We start from the raw sequence: 21,739 nt of genomic DNA, 5'->3' as shown, positions 1-21,739 counted from the left end.
CTCTTAAGCTGAAATTGATTTGTATCTTTTAGGAAACTGAAATTATTGTTACATTTTAAATGTAGACCTTAGTTAATAGTGTTATTTTCACTTTTAAAAAAATAGCAACTTATCATAAACATATTCCTTTGTATTACTTGGAAAGGGCTTAAGGATTTCGTTTCACTTCTCTCTTAATAATCTGTTTGCATAAGCAATTTACATTTAGATAGGAGGTTAGAAACTGCTCACAAACAAGAGTACCCAATGCAAGAAAACATAGTACATGTTTTCATGAAAATACGTGAAATGCAGTATATAGATGAAAGACATGAAATGTTTTGTTTTGTAAATTATCACATAACTTAAAGTCAGCAGGCGAGTTGTGAATTCAGTGGGTGACTCATTAAAGGGTACAGCATTTGTTTCCCATCATCCCCCATACAACAAAAAATTCACAAAGTGAATTTCTAATCATGGTTATAGTGTTACAGTTAAATAACAGTAATGGGAAAAAGAAAATAACCTTCCAGAAGTTGTTTGTGAAAAAAGTTGTGCTCGTAGATCACTTCAGAAATATCATAGCACTTATATTTTTTCATAAACCAAATAAGAATGAAAAAAAAAAGTTTATTTGTAGAGATGTTAGAGTTCCTCTTCTTACATTCTTGATGGGTCTTTCCTTTGGTGAAAAGATAGTGAATGTGTTATGATATACGTAAAGTGAGATAAATGTATGGAACATTGTTCATTCTCTGCAATCTTTTGTTTCTTACAAATGGCCTTTGCAATAAAGGAAAGCAAAACTTGATATATCAAGTAATATTTTAATATCTATACCAACTAGCTTTGCAGGACGCAATATATTGGAAGTGTATTATTAAAAATGCAAGAATTTTACTTTTTGGAAGTAAGCAGATTTTATTCACACTTCCACTGAAACATGGGATTAATAAATATTTCAGAACTTAAGATTTTCATTTCTCTTACATGTACTATGATGACTGAAGCTTGAGAAAGCGTAGTTGATTTCAGGAGAGACTAGTAAAGTTTTACTAGTGGGCTGAGAAATGCATCCAGAAGACAATTTCGTCTCTCTCTGGTTGCAAAACTTTTCCATGCAAGAATATTATTCATTATCTGTAATGAAGATCTCTTTGAACCTTCTGCTGCAAGGACTAATTAAATGCAATGTATTTCTACAGAAGCTTAAGGGAGCGCAACATACACCTTTTTGTCCTAATACCTGTTCATCCTGGCAGTCTTTGCACAGCAGAGACCAACCGGTTGTCAAAGCATCAGCCCACAGATGCTTCAAAGATGTAGGTGGAAGGTGGGTAGTGAGGAAGCAGATTGCGAGCATCACTTCAACCCTCACCTTGGTACAGCAGCCAGCTGAGAGGAGCTGTTGCAGAGGGAAAATTCACTTGCTGCCACTGTGATCTCCTCTGAACTTGAAAAGGTATATTACACCTTCAGAGAGGAGACGATTTCTTTAGAGAATAATCCATCACACTCAGTTCTGCACTTCATGTGTATTTATGACACAGCTTTTTACATTCAAGAAACGAATTTGAAAATTCCACACATTCCTCTGAATATCTCGCAAACTTGAAAATGAAATAACTAGAGTGGTGTCTACCTATATTCAGATTACTGTCAATATCAGTAAAGTAACAGGTGAACTCACAGTTAAGTACAGTGCAGAAGTATTTCCATAGTGGCAATTATTTCAGAGTTGCAGTCTGAAGTGACTAGAATTTAATTAATAACAGCTGGTGATGTACAAGGAGAAATGAGTATGTGCTCATACTACCTTAGATAAATTGGCTCTTCGGGAATTATTTAGCAGTTGAATTTAACTTAATTAGTAGTGTGAGTTGATCTGATAATGAATATGCTGTAGAGTAAGAAGGTGGGGTATTTTCTGGTTGGGTTTTTTTTTTAAGGACTACGTTTCAGGTGAGAAAAGGCAATTCAATAAATGGGTATTGGGTTTATCATCCTCCATCTGCCCATGACAACCCTTGCATGTAAAGACCTGAAAACATTAAAACACAGGATAATAGTGCTAAAGGAACACAGGTTGCACAAAATACCGAGAAGTCAGGTGGGCTGGTTTCTCTCTTTATACAGCTTTTCCTCCATTTGTAACTTCCTTGCACTCTTTTGGTTCTTGATTGCGCTGCTAAGATAAAAGTAGTAGTTTAGTTGTCTAATGAATCTTGTCAGTAGGAACAGCGTGGTGGTTGGCTTTTACCAGTGGCAGCACATCACTTCCAGTATTCACTTCAGATTTTACAGTGGAGTGCTGCAGGTCTGACAGAGTTGCCATCCATGATCTGCAGCCGCTGTAGAGGTTGTGACACGGGGTCTCATTAGCTGACACAGCAGTGGCCTTTCAGCGCTCTGCGTTGCCTCTTCTCCCCATCTGACGTGACATTGGGCAAGCCCCACCGCTGCACAATAAAAAGAAAAAAGGGGATTGCTGCCATGCCAAAAACAGCACAAAGTTTTTACAGCCACCAGGTTAAATTCTGACATAAACTTTGGTGTTGGAGTGATTGCACTTAAAATCCCAACTGATAACCCATGGCTTTACAAATCACAATGCCTCTTCCTAAATATTCTAAATATTAATAATCCGGATCTTCCCCTAAATTACATTTCAGAGATGAAATAGTGTCCTTACAGATTTTTATGATAAAATAGTTTATCATAAAGTAGTTTAACAGAGAAAAAAGAGAAGAAAATTACTTATACATGATTTTTTATGCATACATGAGTAAGACTTAAATCAATTGTACATTTTCATGAAGAATAGACAGCTCTATGAAGAATTAGAGCCCAAAAGAAGATAAACTGTCTGTGATATATTATGGCCTCCTATACATCAAAGTTTACAAAAACAGAAAAACTACAAGCCAAGAGCACTGATGTGAACTGAAATCATGGTTAAGAAGGAGAAAAATACAAGTACAAAAGCCATGTCAGCATGAAAAAACCTCTGTATGTATCCTCATAAATCATTATTTATTGTTGTTACCTGGCATATGATTTAACACTGTTTCACAAGATATTAAAAATTGAGAAACAATGCACATGCCTTTTTTATACAGCAAAAGATAATAGATAGCATCAATGCATGATTTTTTTTAAATTTTGCATTTGGGGGTTTAAATTTGCTTAGGTTGTAAAAAGGATTGCAGACTGAATTTTCAGCTAGCTGAAACTTAGTGTTGTAGTTCTTGCTGGGGAGAATTTGGATAGTACAAATTTTAAACACAGTCAGTTTGGATATTATTAAACAAATCAAGCCAAATAAAATTTTGGTATGGAAACCCACATTAGCTTTTTGTATTGCAGTTATTGAAATCCCTGGGGAAATTATGTTCAGAAAATCTAATTACAGTCTGGCCTTTCTCCAAGAAATTCAAAATTAAGAATCACTTTCAATCACCCCTGTTGTATTTGAGTCTGGTTCATATTCCTTATTTGGACTTTGGTTTTGCTATCCATATTCAGAGTGATGAGCACCTACCCACTTAAGCAATCCTATTCATTTCTGTAAGAGTACTCATGTGAAGGAACGTATATTTGTATAAGAATTAACACCAGGAACATCTTACATGTTTTCCTCTTAAAGAGAAGAGTATTGCTTTTTTCCACAGTAAATTGCTTACCACAGTTTGCTTATCACAAATGCTTATTTGCCCTATCACAAATGCTTATCACATTTTGTTGTAAACACATAAAAAAGTCATTAAATAACACTGAAAAATACTAAGATGCCTGCAAAGAGCTAGAGTCTCACGTTTTTAAACTTAGTGAGGAACTTAGATAAAACTATAGTCTTCAATGAGACAGGTCTTAAGCTGGAAGCATCACTCAGGTTTGTAAGTACATGTCAAAATCAAAACCACACAGAAGTAAAAACTGGCCTTGATAAATTCTGCAGGAATTTTGCCGTTGATACAATTGTCTTTTGTATTTCACACGAAAGATGCAAGAAAAATAAATCTGCTTTTGCAAATCAAAATAGAGGGAAACTCTGGCTCCTCTTTGGCCTTGGTAAGCAAGCCTGCATTGCCCCTTGTCTTTTTCCCTTGTTAGGTGAGAGCTCACCCTTCTCTTGGTTTTGAATATATTTTAAGCAGAATAACATGTAGCGTTAACCCCTTCAGCTAAAAGGTTTTGTACGTAAAAGGGAGACAGAGTCATATACAAATGATTTCTCCCAGCTACATGTTTCCAGCCTTTTGAAAGCAGAAGCTCTGGTACGTCATTAAAAATAATCAGAGAATATTCGAGTTGCTAAATATTTAGAAGGATTTGAATCATCCTGTTCAATCCTCCTTAGGCTAATCCTGCAGGAATTTCCAGTGTGAGCTTCTGCAGTTTTCTGCAAATTAAAGCATGTAAAATGAATTGGAGGACATTTGTCATTTTGGCATTTCCATTGTTTGTTCATATGCCCAGCAATTGAGTACAGAATCCATTTCCCCATCTAATCTTGATGCCAGAATAATGTGAATGACATAAAATGTTAGAATATATCTGTTATATAAACCTGATCACTCGGTAATGTTTCACTAAGTGTCTACCAGCAGCTAAAGCTGAAATGCTTTATAGCCTGCCACCTTCCCATTTCCTTTGCTGAATCTCATCAGGACTTTCATATTAGTAAATGAAGCCTATAAAATTTGAAGTATGAATAAAGGACACCTGAAACAAGATACTTAGTGAGTAGAAACTACGTAAGAGCTACATTATTTAAAATGAGTGTATTATGTGGTTTCTCAAGTCTTAAGCAGTAGATTTGATCCTTTTGAGCTTTGAAATTCCGTGCAAAATAGTGCATCATTAGACTGATTTTAAAACGGCATATTGGAAATGGGAAGTGTCTTACTCAGAAACTAGTAAAGAAGAACCTCATTTTGTTCAACAGTGATTGCTATGGCTAATTAAGAGCATTACAGACAAGCTCTGAAGAGCTTGTTCTCTTTCATTCTGATAAATGGTTGCTGAGGTAAGAGGTTCTTACAGTTATGAGCCATGAAAAATAGTGGGGGGAAAAGCCAAAAAAGATTAATAAATCATATTCTGTTGTCAAATTCAGAAGTTCTGGTTTCGTTTAAGCCCTATATTGTGATGCCCTTTCTCTCGGAAGATGGTCCTCCAGTGAGATCACTTGTCAGTGAGGTTATGCTGTGCTAGACCAGAAAGTGTAGAAGTCACTGTGGTCTCCAGTTACAATTGAAAGCCCAAACAGTGTAAGAAGAGCAGTTAAATATTCGCCGATTGCCTCCTCTCCCCTCCAAAAACTAACAAATGTAAGTTCTTCAGTGCAAACTACACAAATTCTTAGTTATAAATCTCTTTTTATGTCTTAGCTTAATGATTTCATGAATATGTGATGACAGTAGCTTCTCACTCACTGTTAGGGTGAGAGGCAAATCAAGCTTTGCCCCTAGCTTAACTTAACCGAAGCCAGAGTTAGCCTGAGTTAGCTTAAGACTGACTACAGTTATGCTACAGTCATTTGATCTCTCTGCTGTAGTGTAAAATTCAAGGACCTTCATTGTATCATGAGAACTGTAGTTCACGGAAAGAATATGTGTAGTGGGAGAATAGGCATGACCAGTTCCATGGGTGCTAACTGTCAGCTGGTATTGGATTGTCTGAACAATAAAGTTTTGCTATGTTATATCAAAGAGAAAATTGAAAAATTTGTCAAAAGTCAATTTTGTGAAAACTGCTTTTTTCTATTTAATCATTTCACCAATAAATCCGGACTGCTGTAGCTATGACTATCTTATTTTGTGTTAAATATGCTACCACAGTTCGGTTTCATAATTTCAAACAAATTGAAATATTTCTATGCTGACAAACCAGATTTTCTACTCAAATTATTACTCAAAATCACAGATGCATTAAATCCCCTTTAAAACAATTCGGGGCAGGGGGAAGCCTGCATTTTTGTGAAAAAGTACCTGGGCAAAAAGATGTATTTTCTTTAGTATCTATTTACAGGAACTGTTTATACTTCTTTTTCTTTTGATAATTATTTTTAAATAAAGTAAAAATTATTGAAATTGACACTTCTGTAGAACGTGTTCACAACATTTTTTATAACCTAGAAGCAATGTAAGTTTTGAAAATAGGCTGCATAATGGGGGGCGGGGGGGGTTAATAATACCAGCTTTTCCAACAGTAATGAGGAAAGAAGCCAAGCCCAAGGATTTCAAGTGCAATTGATTGTGTTCTACTTTAAGTGGAAAAAAGATCCAGCCCCCCCCTTCACATTCTAATGTTTATGACATAAAATGGAATCATATAAATATATATTTAACTGCTTGTCTGAAGTAACATTGACCTAGCTGCCTGTTATTTGGTTATTATGAAGCTTAAAATCTTTTGTTATAGAAAGATTGTTGTAAGATCTCAAATACATTAATCTTAAGTTTCTGTAAGATTGTCTTTTATGTGTATCTTACTTTACTAATATGCAACAATATTACGGTGACAATATTTGTGGCATATGACGCGTAGTCTGTTGTTAGTACACACCTACTTATTTTCATGGTAGGGCCAATTTAAGCACAGTGGACACGCTACTCGGCATGTTCAGTTTAATCAAGCCGTAAGAATATATATATTCTTTATAATTCAATAGTGAGTTTGAACTGTGCAGAACTGATTAAAAAATCGTAGTATTATTCAGTAGAGAGAAAAAAATGTTCAAAAAGTCTTAGAACATCTTTCATTCTCTATTTGTTCAGAGAAGTCTTTTCATCTTGGTGAATTCTTATACCCTGCCAACTTTTTATTTGATCAAAATGATACATTATAGGAAACTAAGATAAATTTCACAGAAGCAAGAACTGTGAATAACAATGGGAGATTCCTCCCAATGCAGAGTTAGCAAGATTTCACCGAAGTGAAAGTTTGTCATCTTTTCCAAAACTGAAGTCTGCCAACTCCTTGCTGTTCCATATTTGAATACTGGAGGTCAGTCTGCAGTTTGGCTGCTGGACACTTGTTTATCCTTCAAAATTCTTTGAAGATGCGTTTTGGTAAAGGATTTTAATCAAAGGCTCATTGCCCTGAGTTTAAAAATGAGATAGGCTGTTGCAAAGCTGTCGCAAAGACAGGAAAATGCAATACCAGACTGGGAGAGAGATAAGAGAGAAAGGACTTGGTAGGAACCGCAGGAAGGGTGGAGTTAGCGGCTCAGTAGTGTATAACTGCAGGCTTGGGAATTTACATTATAAATATCAAAGGCTCTGTCCTTCCCTACCTCTAACAAAAAATGTCCACACGAGGATTCAGTGCAGAGCAGCATACTGTAAAGCCATTACCTACTCTGACTGCAGACGGTAGAGGTGAGGTCCTAAATGGAATGAGGCTTTTCACTGTTCAGCAGCAAACACCTTAATTAGAGAGTGAGGATGAAATGAAAAGATCCTTCCGACTGTCTATAATGACTTAAATATTTATGTTATTGCTGCTAGGCCAAGTTTACGTGCAGCAGGACTGTGCCATAGTTATTTTCTCTGACCTGGTAGTGCATGTGACATAAAGTAGCATGGGTGGTTGTGTTCCCAGTAGCGTCCTGTCTCCTCCTGTGTGCAGCAATGCCAGCCCTCAGCCCAGCCCAGGAAATGGAGGAAATCCAGCAGCTTGCAGGGGGAGGCACGGCTTTGTCCCCCTGTGCCAAGTGGGGCCATTCTGCCCAGGGTCTGCGGACTGAGAAACTAAGGATGCATCTTCTCTCTGCCTCTTGTCCACCTTGGACTTTAATCCTCACTCAGGGTAGAAAGCAGGGTCTTGTCCACCCCCCCTCTGTCCCTGGGAATAATCCTTGGTGGGGGCTGCCACTGCCAGTAATGAGCCCCCTTTTTTTTGTTCTCCAAACTCCGTTGAGCCCTGTATAGCCACCACAGACTGTTCCCAAAGCTGTTTGATATGAGCTGAATCAGGTGCAGCTTCCTTATAGTCGTTATTATCAGGTACTCAAAGTAAAGCAGCTATTTTATTAATTGAATACTTAGCTGAGAATTAGCTAATTGTGCATAAGTGTGTTTTCAACCTACCTAAGACACATGGCTAGTTAGTTAGATCTATGCCACTGTTTTTATCTTTTCTGAATGAAATATAACTAAAAGAGGATTTTGATCCATCATGTGGTTTCAGCTTACAAACAAAATACTCTTCCCTGGCTTACAACATCGCTCGTTGTTCTTGCATTTGACTAATTACCATTTAAATGCTATCAGTTTTCTTCTTTTCCACACTATACTCTTGTAAAATTGTCATTACTGGGTATGGTGCTTTTTCATGGAAGTTAGTGAAAACTGCATGAAGCAAGTTTTCACTTTTACCTCATTTTGCTACCTTTCCACAGATCTGTATAAATAGATAACAATAACAGAATGTTTTGTTCCTAGATACCTATTACACACATGCCAGAGTAGCACCTCTGTGTCCATACACTCGCCTACTTTTTTGCTAAAATAGGAACGAGCATTTTTTTTTTTAATAAGGTTTCTGCGTGCTGTGTTAGGGCATCTAATGGGAAGTTGTCAGATTTCCTAGTTTCTTGGTCATGGACTGATGGCATCAAACCAGGAATGCAGATACCCAAATGTGCTTTGTATCTCCTCTCTTCATGTGTGGTCATCCCAAGTTTTGGGAATATTCACAAGCAATGTTGTTGCTGAAAGTACAATTCAGAGCCTATTTACATAAGTGTTGAAGCTTAAATTTTAATTTGAAAAAATGCAGCATCAGTTTAAATGATTGATTGTTGACAGACTTTGGCCACTTGTTTTTATCCATTATTGCTGTTATACTGTTCCAGGATGTCTCAGCAGGTTTTCAGGGCTTCTGTTTGTGAGATGACAGTCCTATCATCACCAAACATTTGATGTCACAAGCGTTTTATGATGGAAAAGATAACCTGTTCTGGGTTAGGAATTGGAAATGTATTTCATTCAGTCTTGTCAACTGTCTCATTATTCCCCATTCATCAGAGCAGGTATTTAATTCTGAGAAATAGCTCAGCGGTTTTTCATCCCTTTCATGCCTCTTATAGAAACACTTTCCTCTGATCAAGTATGTGCATTTTGGTTTAAGTGTCAATCTGTTTGTGAAGAGTCTTGTTTTTCTCCTAACTGTCACCATATACTAACACAACCCATTTTTAACAAATAAATGGGGGGAGGGAGGAGGCGAGGGGGAACAACAGGGCCAGGGATAGCAAATACTGAACATTATCTGTACCAGTGTGTGATTTTTTCAGTCCTAATATATACTGGTTTGTATGCACTAGTAATGCCTTTTGACCCTCTAGGATACCTATGAGAAGGTCTCTTCTCAATACCTGTGGCTGCAAAATTCATGTAACTTCTAGACCATAGATCTTCTGTTCATCTAGTATAAGAATGAGGAAACAGGATTTTTCTTGAGCTTCTATATTATTTTGTACTATTTCCTGATTTGCTGACCAGCATTTCAAAGCAAAGAACTACTCCATCTTATTGGATCATGGATTGGACCAGCACCAAGGTGTCTTAGGACTGAAGAAATATAAAGAAAGGCTCAAGATGCCTCTTCACATACTCTTATTACCTTAGTTGTACTTCAGACCTTGTATCAAACTATAGGAATGAGCCATAAATCTTGCAGTGGTGTTTATTGTGTAATAAAATACCAAAGAGAGGGACAATTTAAGCTGTTGTCTTCAAGGTGTGACTGGGTTTTTTGCTTATGCTGCAGTAAATCAGGAATGTTGCCAGGCTCATGAATGACATTATGCTAGTGCATACTACTATGAAAAGTGAAAATGTTCAGAAAATTTGAATAGTGTCATTGCTATGAATATGAGATACTTTCTCTTTTTGTTTATTTAAATGTTCAAAACCATGCAAGACGCAAAAGAAAACCTTCATAACTAGACAAGAAGCAAAGGTTAATTTGTTGTTAAGGCATTGGTCCTCAGCTGTTGCAAGTCATCCTTGCTCATGGAAAAAAAACAAATTCTGCTGACCTAGACAAGATGAAAACCTTTCCCTATAACTCATGTCCACAGATCACTGTAACATAAACAGGACCCCCAGTTTTGAGCATTTCTTCAGTGGTCCGTGTAAATATGTAGAGCCTTTTTGACTGAAGTTAATCTTTATTCTGATAGTCATGGTTCTCTGTTGGATTTTTACATGGTAATGTAGATGCATTTTACGTGATAAAATATTTGCACGTTTGCTTTGGACTTAGAAGTCATCTATATGAAAGAGATTTCTTTTTCTTACTTTTTTACATTGATGTGATTAGACAAAAAAAAATAAACTGAGAATATCTTTGCAACTGTGGAAATGGTTTAGTAAAGCCTTCTCAGTACCATCACATAGCATGAAATTGTCCCAACACATAGGCTACTGCAGTATCGGTTAATACCTAGAGAATGGGTCCGTACCATTACACTGTCAGTAAAGCAATATTCAGCCTCAACAGTAGGGGAGTGAGGATGCCCTTATCTCCCTGAAAACAGCCCTTAGTCAGTAAGAGCTCTAAAGCCAAACTCTGTGAGTTGCTGTCTGAAAGTATTTTTTTTCCAGAAGTGATAGACAGAATTGGCTTTGAACCCTGTTTTTGCTGACCTCAGAGGAGTAAATTACCTTACTCTTAGAGGAAGTATGACTCACCATCTGACTGTTCACACAGCATTTGCAGTTTTCACCTGCTTGGGGAGGAATTGTTGAAATCTAACAATTATTGTGGCATCTCTCATCTGACAGCCAAGCACAGTTCTTCAACCATAATGCTAGAGTGGATGTACAATTGTAGTACATACTGTTTGAAATTTGTTGTTTCTTGAAGTGGCACTGAAGCCATTAACCCATCAAGAGAATTTTTCCTAGGAGAAAATTATTCAGAATTAGTTCATAGCATCTTATTTGAAATGGAAATATTTATATGTATTTCACTTGCACAAATGTCCTTAGAAGAAAGAAGTTTTCCACATAGTTACAGGTGGGTTTTTTTGTCTAGAGTTTTACTAACAGAAACTGAATACAAAACTCATGGATATGAGTATATCAATCATTCCCCAAATATCTCACAAAAATGTTAATAGGATTTTTAAACCTACACAGTGAATAAGCAAACAAAAAAGTATTATGCAGATCAAAATGAAATATATGATTGAAGATAAGATGTACATGTTAAGACGAACCATGTTGTAAAATGATCATTTCAGCATGAAGAGTTTCATATATTAACATACATTACTTTTGGGTGCATTGTTGTAACACAGATGTTATTTCAGTGTGAAATCTCTTCTAAACTGTATAGCTAAAATCTATCAAGATGGGCCAGATCTTGAATATGTACATTATATGTCTTGTAAATTATATATTCAGTTCTAAATAGCTGCAAACTTGAATCCAACTCACATCCAGGTGTTTTTTCCTCACAGAAGTGTGTGTTAGATCAAAAATATTGTTTAGTGAAAATTGGAGTTAAACAGAAAGCCATGTTATCTATCATATTTTTTACATATGTTTATCAGACTTTACAGACGTAAAATCTATGGTGAGGTACAGCATATTTTAAATCTCCTTACACCTCCTGTGTCAGACATTTGTCTTTTATGACTTGCCCAATGTACATTATGTTCCTGGTAAAATCTTTTCTCACTTCCTTTCCGTATAACATTGTTTTAATTTCTCATAGATCATAAGTGGATTCATTCCCTATTATTCAAATGTCTATGATATGCAAATAGTTGGTGACAATTAGGTCCAGTATTCCTGATTACGTGACAGAACAAAATGAGTGCCAGATCCCAATCTGTCATAGATCAGCATAGCTCTGCTAAAGAGACCTCCAAGTGTGTTTGCTAAAGAGATTCATATTTCTATTCTTACCATACATAATATATCAGAAATGTTTATTTCACTACAGTTAGGTGTCCTTTATATGTTGTTATTCTGTACTTGTACTATCTGCTATCATAAATGCAATGTTTAATGGTTACCATTTTAATGTGCTAAAAATGTTTTTCATTTGAAACTTGTGCTTGTCATCCTAAAGTTTCTTTTGCTGAGCAGATGGATTTATGTTTTGTTTTGTGTGCCAAACTATGACTTAAAATTTTTATGTTGGCATTATGGCTGTGTGCAAAACGATATCGCTGGTAAGTATTTGCTGTGTGCTAAATCTAGTGTTTGTGGAAAGACATTTACTGCCACACGATAGCTGGAAGCCTCTTTCCTAAGGACAGGCACTTCAGGCACAAAGATAAAAAGAAACATTTTCTGATCTGGATGGTCACAATGAAAGAATTATGGTTAACGCAATATCGTACCATTAGACCGAAATGAGATGCCTTTGACAAGAGGTGATAAGCAATTTAGGTCTTTCGTATTCACTATGGCTAGCAATACATTGAAAAATGAAGTGAAGGAGCAAGAAGAAAGTCTACCTAGCAGTCCACGTTCAGTAATATTAATGAGCATTGTTAAGTTAAAAGACTTCATATCTTCAGTTGCTAATTTAATGAAAGGTGTTTGGGTGGTGGTCTTTTTGCTTGCTCATTTTTAACAGAAGAATCCTTGCACAGATTTTAATGCACAACTTAGAGATACAAATTATTCTAAGTGGTCGAAGTGTCTCGATTAAAATGTTGCCTTGTTTCTTATGATGCTCTTGATGCACGGAATAGGACTGTGATTTGACAAAACAATAAATCCAGTTTGAAAGTGCTTACTGCTTGATAAGAAATGCCATGGCTATGTCATCCAGAATGCTAAGCTGACACAAACTTGTTGAAACAGTTCAAATTTGTTCAAAATATTTTGATAGGTAGCTTTGTGAAGGTAAACATTATGCCAAATTAGGTATCACTTGAACTTTACATCAAATCAGGTATTGTCTGTTCTCCAATTGCTGGCATAACGCCGATTTAAAGGCATATGGCTAGCGTAAACACTCTGCCGTATGTTCTCACTTATTCAGCATAAACAAGCGCATGTTCTGAGGCCTGATCTGATACAGTCTGTGTGATCAAAGGATGGGTCTGGGCCTCAATGGTATTAGGCACCATGACCCAAATCTCCCTTTTGAATTTTTCTTCTCGCTGCTGCAGCTGTGGGGCTCGGGTCGGTGTTCAAAGACTGGATCCCCAGCACGGATGCAAGAGGTGACACACACATTTTGGGACAAAATGTAATTGGGTCCTGGCTCTGAACCACTCTAACATTTAAATTGCCCTAAATCCGTCGGTGTGCCTTTCAGATGTAGATTATTGCTTCCTCAATATTGCAGGGGGTATATGTATCCTTAGGCCTCTGGAAGGTAAAAGTCCTTAACTAGAAGTTAGCGCTGATACTGATAGGATTATAGCAGTTCATGCAAGCTGAAGGTGTGACTCCTGGGAAAGCAGATAAGTGCCCTGAATTCTCACCAGCTCTGAGTATAGTGTTGGTATGGGAATTACTTTAAATATTGCAAAAAAGCTCTCAGTCCTTCTCAAGACCATGTGTCATGGCAAAGGCTTCATAAAACAGTGTGAGTAGTTCCAGATACCTATGTATATGGGTTTTTTACAGACGATGTCCATGAAAATCGGAACATTTGGAAAACTTTGTGGGTTTTTTTATAAAGGATTTCTGTGATACCGTTTTTCTTTCCTCAATTAATAATTTTTTTCTCAGTTCTCATAGCTTATGCTGCAAAGCGGGATAATTGAACTGGCACAGATGATACAACAGTTCCTTCCCTCTGGAAGAGAGTGGTAGATATGTCCCATGGAAATTATTTGCAACAGCTTGTTTATCTCTGAAATTAGGGGTTTTTCCCACTGAGAAACAGGATGATTTGGAGAAATATTATACATAACCACCATTGTAGTTTTATGTACATGATTGAGATAAAGGGTGTTAATCATTAAACATCACTAATGTCTGATTCTGAAATCAAACAAATAATTATGCTTTAATTTCTTATCATAATTCCTCAATAAATGTTTAGTTTTAATTGTTTTACTGTTACCTTTTTACTACTAACACTTGTTTCACTAATGTGAAATTTCAGTTTCGTTACTTTACTTGAAAAATCTGACTCAATTCAAGAAAGCCAAAAGTAGACAGAAAATAGCTGAGATACCTCAGGATGGGAGGGGAGGTGGGAGTGGAAAGATGTTTTCTGAGAATTTTTTTCTGGAAAGAGAACTTTTCAAAAAATGAATAATCAATATTATATTGGGTCCCTCCCATCAAAGCAGCTGTGTGCCAGGATTTAAGCTTATTTTTAATAGCTGCTGCATTTTCATGGCTGGAGAGTTTCAGTTTGGATTTGAGCTTGAGCACATTAGGAGAAGGAAGAAACGCATTAAACTCTTTCTTCTTCTGATTACTAATTGCTTAGAAACAGTACATTGTATCTACAGCTTATCTTATAGCTGCTAACAATGAGCACTTTCACATTTGATCAAAACTGTAGCAGGGCTATCTAGTCTATCATTTATTTGACCTAGAGGAAGGAGTGTGTTTAATATCATAGACTTCTGTAATCCTATGGAAAATAGAGAGGGAAGAAGAAGGTGAGGTTATATTTTATAGAGACTAAAAAAATGAAACATTTTGTTCTCTGCACTGGAATGTTAATAAAAGCACTGTAGTGACAATAATATATAGCCTTTTCCAGGATGGAAGGAACAGAAACGTATGTTCTGCCTTCTGGCAAGAACAATGGTTAGGTGTTTTATCTGCCAAATCTATCTGTACACGTCATGCTTCTAGAAACATAGTATCTGTGTACTGAAATATGTGAAACTTAAATTAACAATACTGCAAACCAAAGTCATGGTGAAAATAGAAACCGTTCTGAATTATATATGTAGTTTCTAGGAAAAGGAAGAACATCAGAGATGTTAATTTTATATCCATTATCTAAATATTAAGTAGGGTTTTTTATGTGTGTATATAATATAGATGGTGCCTGAAGACGAAATTAGTTTTTTAAAGACACTATTAAATAGCTCAATTTTGACAGAAGGTTTTGCATATTAAAAACTATTACTGGATTTCTTCCAGTAAATTAAAAGTTTAAATACATATCTTCCAAATTGTTTGGGAGACCTTACTTTTTTGACTTCCTGAGAGAGTGGCTACAAATAATACCACATTTTCAAATACTTTGAGAAGCACAGTCAGTATAATCCAATAATTTAACAAACTATCAACAGTTGGAAATTAAAATCCATTTCTAAAATGTTTTATTTTAGAGAAAAAAACTAGACAAAGACAAAGCATGTGTTCTATCAATATCTTTCAATTGGTTGGCTCAAATTTACATTTATTCATTTTACAAATAAAATCAATAAATTATAAGAAAGTTTACTCAAAGCTGCTTTTTAACTTTGAAAACTGCTTGTCTTTTGTGTGATACAGATCTGCTCATAACCTTATTTTCTCACAGTGTGTGCATAAACTAAATTCTATATATTCAGCTAGACTTATGTTTGCATCACTTCATTTTCTTATTTGTTGAAATAAGACAGATCTCTTAAGAGTGGCCTTTTACTTGATATTTTCACACTGCGATTACATTCATGTTCTTTATCTTGCATTTCTTCTAGCCACAACAGTCAAAACCAGTTTGGGACCTCTGTACAGGTGGATATATTTAATGTTTTGTTAGTATATTTTCTGGTGATAACCGCTTTGCTATTTAACATGCCAAGGAGATTAAGCACTATTACCAGACAAGAGGAACTAACTGTGTCTGTGAACAAATTACCTGATCAGTAATCATTCTCAAAGGATTAGCTCACACCCATAGATTTCAATGAACATCTGGATCATTAATCAGCTTTGTCTTAAACATTTTAATTATTTTAATTTCCAGTTGAAATTTCCTAGCAAAAAGGAGAAAAAGTCATACTGACTTCCAACATAGGTCTTCACTATCATTTGAGACATGGGATCCACTGATCTGTTCCGTAATATTCTGGTAGTATAAATATAATAGATGATAGAATTATAATTCTGTTCACGGTGTTAGCAAAGGCCATCACTGTATGCAATAAAATTCAGGCAAAGACAACAGCAAAATAAAAACCTGTCACAACACATTCAGCTCTTTATAAGAGAAATAGAAAATACTGTAATGAAAGACTCAGATGAAAGGATGAATGAATGTGGGAATAGTGATATTCATTTGTGTGCAAATTTCATCTTAACATTTAGCCTTTTCTTCATATTAGGTGTACTTTTTTGTTGTTCACATTGAATATCCATACAAGAAACAATTTAGTTATTTTACTTTATTTGCATTTCTGTCATTCTAAATATAATAAGCTGACAGTGAGATGATATAATATACCCATAAATGTCATAAAATCATAACCTATCATCAACATCTATGGGGTTTTGGACAAAAATATAGAGTAAATATGATGAGAACAGTGGGATTTATGACACAGTCTTACTATATTGCTGAAATAGCTGAAACAACTGCTTGGAACGGAGGCACCTAGATTTTACCCAAAGGAGAGGCACATTCTCCACTCACTGTGAGACCAAGACACATGAGTTATTTCTATAAAAAGGAGCAAATTAGCTGAACACCTTCCCACAGGTCAAGAGGCATGCTAGGTTTCACTGTCACATGCACAGTATGAAGCTATGGACTACAATTAGAGGGCTCTAGGAGCTATATTTATTGTCATTATTGCCATTGCATGGCAAAAAAGTACATATCACTGCAAGAAAATTTATTTCTTGCCCTAAGGAGACTTCAGATTTTCTATAAATGGAATAAGGCCGATATTAGGTCAGACCTGAAATAAGCTTACTTTGGGTGGAAATTCCGTATTTTTTGGTGGGAATAAGGAGGAGTGACCTCTACCAGAGGTTGTTGTATACAAGTGGACTTTCCTACAAATTTCAGATGTTAGAATAAATCAATGGAGGACAGAAATGAAATGACAGGTGCATTTGAAAATGCAGGATCAGGGTAACTTCTTACGCTGTAATTTATCATACTACTTTTGCTCGCTATGGTGTACATTATTTATGCTCATATTTAAAAGAGTTATATTTTTCTCAGAGAGTTTATTTTCCTTCTCACTTACTTAGCTGATCTCAGTCCACTACTAGAGCTTCTCCCTAAAGATGACTTTATGAAATAAATGTTAGCTGTTTCGTTTGCTCCCAGTCCATTAACTGCTAATGAGTGAGGGAGGGTTCTAAAGTCTAAATAATGTCTAACGTCTAAGCCATCAAAACAATGTATGAAACAGTCAGTTTCTAAAGACTACAAATGTAGTCCCTCCGGTAATTTGCAAACTTGGCAAAACTAATTGGCTCATAGACCAAATGCCGTTTTGTGATGAGAAGGGACAGCAGTTACAAGACTACTTAAGTGCATCCATATCACAGTTAAAGAAAAAGGTGAGTGACATAAATACTCCTCCAGACAGAGCTTCATACCACTAGACATAAGTCTTTAAAAAGAAAATGGGGTAGGCTAAACCAGGGAGGGGGTCAGATTTTTTTTGTGTAACTGTACACAAACACAACTATTTACAAACCACAAATTAAATCTATTACAGAGCATTAAAAATACTATAGTGCAGCAGCTTCTGCAACTTCTGCTTTGATTCAATATTAATCATTATTAATCAGACTCATTCATAAACTTGATTGGATTGGTCTGTCTAGGATGCTGAAAAAAACAATGTGCTGATGACTGCATGCAAATCATTTTTCTGTCTGCCCGAGTGCTGAACCCCTTCCCAGTCAAAAGTGACAACTTCAGAGGAATACTTTAGCACAAGGGTAACATATTTGATAAGCAAAGTTGAGCTGTACTCACTAAAATGCTATGACAGAGGAGCACAGTTGTTAGCTTTACTGTGCTAACAAAATTCCATCCAGACTGTTCAGCTAACTGAAACAAGAGTATCTATTGAGCTGGGCTGTATTTCATGTCTGTATGTATTTTTACTATTCGGAAGAACTTTCCAATGTGTATCTTCATACTTCTCTTTCACACTAGGATGATCTCAAGTGCAGCACAAATTCATTTTTCCTGGAGAAATCATTTACAATGCATTTTTACATGAAAGTGGGCATTTCTTAGAGCAGGCTTATCATAGTTCTGCATGTAGTCCTGACAGTGGGAGAACTGCTATTTCCTTAGCAATATTAAATCTACAGTGCTGGGTTCTTTTTCCATAATTTTAGCATAGCAGCAGGACGGAGACATTAATTTTCTGGTGAAACTTTTAGAAGTTTAAAATATTCCTTCTTCTACAGGTTGTGAATCTAAATCCAAGTGCCAGTGCATGTTTTGGTTTAAGTTCAGAAAAACAGAGCATAAGAATTATAATTTTCATTTCTTAGCAAGATATTCCCTCTTGGAATCATTGTGAATTTGTCACATCAGTTGTTAAACAGGTGCTTTGTTTCATTCCCACACCAATGCTAAGTTTTAGCATTTTGTTTGTAAGTGTGGCCATACAGTGCTCCTGGTTCGGTGTTAGTCTCAGGCAAAGTATGTAGGGGGGAAAACATCTTTGCTACCTTACGTTATTTTCCATTACACAACTCATTCTAATTGTTCTTCTTGCATGTTTAGTGATACAGTAAAAAACATGTATTATGATGCTGTCAATCTGTATTTTTATGCAATATCTGATATCGTATGGCCAAATCATCACCCATTATTATTATTATTAGAAAATGGTGGCTTTAAATGTCCTCCTTATTAAATACATTCTCAGATGTTTTAACTTCTTTCTGGAAGTACAAATGATGGATGAATCGGCATATGTCTGGGTGAGAGAATGCAACCTACAAACATGAACACATTTCAGACTGGAATACTGTGCCATGTGGCAAAAAAAGAACATTCTCTAGGGCCATTTCTTTTTTATGGGCCTAATTAAACATGGTCTGGCTTCAGAGCCAGGGGATTAAGATCCGATGTTCAGTACAATACACAACTGGAGGACCTGAAAGTGCCCTTGACATAAGCAGAAGTTGGGGCACAGAATTTGCCATCTTTAAAAAATATCCTACAACAAGAAACCATACTCCATAACAATTTAAGTTTCTATGAGTTAGGTTTGCTAAATTTAACGCCACCAAAAGTGGTCATTTGGGATGGGGAGGACCACAGAAGTAAAGGACACCCAGACCCTTTGCCTTTTGTAGTGCCATGCTATGTCGAGGCAGTGACCAGCATCCTGGAAATTACTAAATGAGTAATGGCAAAAATTCTTTTTGTATGGTAACGTGTCTTTGAGTGTCTTCACTATTTACCTTGTTAGGAAAATGGCAGCTTGGACTGGAGCACACTGAAAACAGTACGCTGTCTTTTCCCTGAACTAGCAGAGATCGCAGGGAAAGAGTAAAAGATTCCCTGTTTGGTTACATTTCTGTATCAAGGGAATCTCCTATAAATTGGATCGCCGGGCAGCCACCAGCTGTGGCGATGTACAGCAGCAACATAGATTTAGCACCAACATGTATAACTTTTTACAGACTGTACTTTTTCCCCCACCAAATTCCCAGAATTATCCCAGATGTGTCATTCTTCCTAGCCCATTCCTCATGGGAGGGTAGTGTTGAGTCCAGCTGATGCTGTTGCTATAAAGCAAGGTTCTGCACCTACACTAGCAATCTGAGCGTGTAGTATCTGAGTGAATAAAAGGTGTTACCTTCCATTCAGTGGGTTGTGTGAAACACGGGTAGTTTTTCTCCTCAATTTTTAAAGTGAAGATTCCCACAAAATACATCAGTCTGTTATACATCTGCAATAGTTGTTGTACGTGCTGGAAGTCTGAGCAAATAAAAGTTTGAAAAGAGTTTGAAATTTCAGTTCAGGGACTGAAAGATTATTTTAAAAAGTCTTCCTGCATTTAAAGAGATATGCCCTTTAGAGCATTTAGATTTATTCTGTATTCTTTATTAACATTTCTTTGAGCTTTTCCCAGTTCCTAGGGAGAAAACTGGGGAAAAAGTGAAGAATTCCTATATGAGTACACAACTCTTTGATACTATCTACACTTCTTTTTGGAATGTATATTTAATTCCTTGCATACATATGACTTTTATCGTGTATCTGGAACAGAATGCAAAGTTCTGACCCTAAATCTTATCTTATGCTCTGGCTATAATATAAGTAGCATGTCACTGTAATACATATACTCCTAATGTTGTATATGTAATATAACTGCAATTATTGTTCTGCTTACTGCATATGAGTTGAGTTCAGAGTCTGGCCTGCACCTCCTGCATTGAATAACCATGACAAGAGTGCCAAGACCTGCCTATATGGCTGATCAGTCAAAGCAAATCACTTTGTCAATAGCTTAACTATGAAACTCCCTGTGGGTTATCTGTACGCTTATCCGGTATTAAAAGAGAAACAAGCTGCTGCCTTTTTTTTTTTAGAATGGCTATAAATATCTTTGCTGAGTCTCAAAACAGTGTTGACACTTTTCTTGCAAACTCAGCTTTTAAAGAAGTACATTTTCAAGTATTTCCAAAGTGAAAACATTCCTCACTTCAGAATTTGGTCAAATACATTTAACAATGATCAGAAATGTGTGTACATCTTCCTCTTTTCGAGCTGTGCTTCATCGAGCTTCAGAGTCACATTAGGCAGAAATCATTTGCAAGACTAAGGAAATCAACCAGAATAAATCAACCAGGGGTAAAAGAAAAAGTTCTTTAAACTTCTAGCTGTTTTGCATGGAAGGATGACAATGTCTCTTCACTCTTTGATAAGTAAAGGATAATTCTATTGAATTTAAGCTTTCTGGCTTGCTTTGTTTTCCCCAACAGTTTGCTTTCTTTGACTCTGGAGCCCACAGCACTAGGTACATGGGATAGACAGAGGTGAACTCCCGTGTTAGCCTAAATGTGTCATCAAATTTAAACTGGCTTCATTAGTGCGTGGAAATCTAAATTTTTTTTTCTTTCCTACATTACATATTTCCAAAACCATAGTTTGGCTGCAATCACAGGATTCACAGCAAGGAACATTGAGCAGGAGAGAGAAGAGCCTTATTGGCAGCTTGCGTTGAGACTCAAATGACGGGTCACTTCCCTCTCTCCTTGCTTCTTTCTGTCAGTACTATGGTTATATCCATCCGGGACAACTCTTGCAGCTACCACACGTAGGTGTCTGTGCTTCGGCCCTTAGAAAATGTGTATTCAGCCCCTGAGTGGATTAATGCCAGGAGAAGTCCCTGATTAATTCCCTGTCACCTTCCACTCTTCTCCAGAAGGACTCTAACAGAACTAATAAGTTCCACAAAGCATTGGTCAAAAACCACGGCTGAAAGGAGAAAGCACAGCATGTCTTTAAAATGCACTTACGGCTTTTCTGCGTACAGTAAACAACTGTGCATGTACCCAGCCGTGTGTATTTTTGCAGAAGGGAATAAGTAACTTTTATGGATCATGCATTAGATCTGCGGTTGGAAATGAGATTTCAGGACTAGATTTCAGGAACTCATTTCTTCTCATTACTCATTTGGATTGTGCGATTTGTTCCTTGGTCTTTGTCAATGACAGTCAAACAACAGGCTACCTCCTGGATCTACAAGAACCACTTACTCCTTCTTCTGGATAGAATATCAGGTATAGTTATTCTTACTGAAACAGGGTAGAGTGCTTCAAACTGCAGGAGTTTTATTCCTACAAAATTCCAGCAACTTCTTCGATGTTGCAAAAGATTT

At 36.4% G+C, this 21,739-nt stretch overlaps 1 protein-coding gene across 1 annotated transcript in view; it reads left to right on the top strand.

The window, feature by feature from the left end:
* Window positions 1-21,739, top strand: part of DOK6 (docking protein 6) — a 264,826-nt gene that overhangs the window by 213,110 nt on the left and 29,977 nt on the right. The window lies entirely within an intron of this gene.

This window comes from Haliaeetus albicilla, chromosome 3, assembly GCF_947461875.1.
Source record: "Haliaeetus albicilla chromosome 3, bHalAlb1.1, whole genome shotgun sequence".
Taxonomy (NCBI): domain Eukaryota; kingdom Metazoa; phylum Chordata; class Aves; order Accipitriformes; family Accipitridae; genus Haliaeetus; species Haliaeetus albicilla.
Note: the sequence above shows the minus strand (reverse complement) of the source record. Positions and strands in the feature narration are given on the sequence as shown.